At 49.7% G+C, this 1,663-nt stretch overlaps 1 long non-coding RNA gene across 1 annotated transcript in view; it reads right to left on the reverse strand.

Moving 5' to 3' along the window:
- LOC112494505 overlaps nucleotides 1–1,663 on the reverse strand; it is a 2,798-nt gene that overhangs the window by 384 nt on the left and 751 nt on the right. Inside the window, exon 2 of the long non-coding RNA XR_003059988.1 lies at nucleotides 236–237. This is a non-coding gene — a long non-coding RNA (uncharacterized LOC112494505). The remainder of the gene's footprint in view (nucleotides 1–235; nucleotides 238–1,663) is intronic.

A 1,663-nucleotide genomic window follows, 5' to 3' on the forward strand; every position in this document is an offset into this window, starting at 1 on the left:
AAATAGGTTTCGTTTAGACGGGCGTGAAATAACAATGGCTATCCGGAGGCCGCCCGAAGACCCTGATACAGATACGGTATCATGGTTACACGGGGCAGTCAGAGATATACACGCGTACCTCACAAGCTTTTGTAATGCGCGGGACTATATAGGTCTAACGATCAAATCCGACAGTTTTGCGTGCGGACTACATTATATAGAACATTGAATGAGAACTCGTTGGTAGTGCAACTACCGCTCGAACCCCGCAATGCTTTCTTCGGTGGTCGTACAGGGAATACCGTCCGTTTTTACGAAGTCGAGGGTTCTGAGAGGATACACTACGTGGATGTGTGCTCGCTCTATCCCTTCATATCGAAAACGGGGAAATTCCCTGTAGGTCACCCTAGAGTGTACGTGGGCAATGATTGTCGCGAACTAACGGGTGATCACAATAACATCGACAGCGTAGAGGGGCTGATTAAGTGTGTCGTGTTACCACCGCGAGATCTGTATCATCCCGTGTTACCGACGCGCATGCACGGTAAATTGTTTTTCGCACTGTGTCGTTCCTGTGCAGAGTCTAAGCTACAGGGTTCGTGTCCTCACGAGAATCCCGAGGATAGAGTATTCGAAGGGACATGGGTTGTGGACGAGGTCAGGCACGCTGTACGTAAAGGATATCAAATAACGGCGATAAACGAAATATGGCAATACGAGATCACTCAGTACGATCCGACGACGCGGACGGGCGGCCACTTTGCCAGTTACATAAATACATTCCTGAAGATTAAGCAGGAGGCTAGCGGCTGCCGCGCGAGTGCTGCGACGATGAGTCTAAGAAGCTGTATGTAGAGGAGTACGATCAGGTCGAGGATATTCGACTAGATCCTGCTAATATAAAATCAAATCCCGGTCTGCGAGCAGTCGCCAAACTATGTCTGAATTCCTTTTGGGGTAAGTTCGGGCAGCGCGAAAATCGACCTAAAACGGAAATCGTAACTACTCGTCAGAAGCTCGTGAGTTTGCTTACGTACCCGGAGGTCGAAATTACGGGTATTCTACCCGTAGATGACGAAGTACTCTACGTCAACACAAGTAGTACGAGCGAATCGGTGATACCTACAGCGTACACAAACGTCGTTATAGCCGCGTACACCACGGCTCAAGCTCGTCTTAAGTTATATGACTATCTCGAGAAATTAGATCGACGCGTACTATATTACGACACCGACTCGTGTATATACGTATCGGGTGGTCGTCACGCCGATAACGCTTACGAGCCGCCGCTCGGCAGTCTTTTGGGCGAAGACGTGTACTATATTACGACACCGATTCGTGTATATACGTATCGGGTGGTTGTCACGCCGATAACGTTTACGAGCCGCCGCTCGGCCTCATTTGGGCGATATAACGGACGAGCTGGAGTCGTACGGTGTTGGTAGCTACTATATGTCACGTCTTTTGTATCGGGAGGCCCGAAATTTTACGCGTACCGGGTACGTAAGCCAGACGGTTCTCACGCAGAGGTCTGCAAGGTCAAAGGTATCACGATCGACCACGCGACGAGTCTTACCATTAATTATGACTGGATACGGTCTTATGTAACGGGGGAGACTAGCGAAGCGGTCGTTTTACGCTATGACGCGATACGTCGTACTCCGTTTCACGACGTAGTGACACG

The sequence above is a fragment of the Cephus cinctus genome, unplaced genomic scaffold (genome assembly GCF_000341935.2).
Source record: "Cephus cinctus unplaced genomic scaffold, Ccin1 Ccin1_scaffold0580, whole genome shotgun sequence".
NCBI classification, from domain to species: domain Eukaryota; kingdom Metazoa; phylum Arthropoda; class Insecta; order Hymenoptera; family Cephidae; genus Cephus; species Cephus cinctus.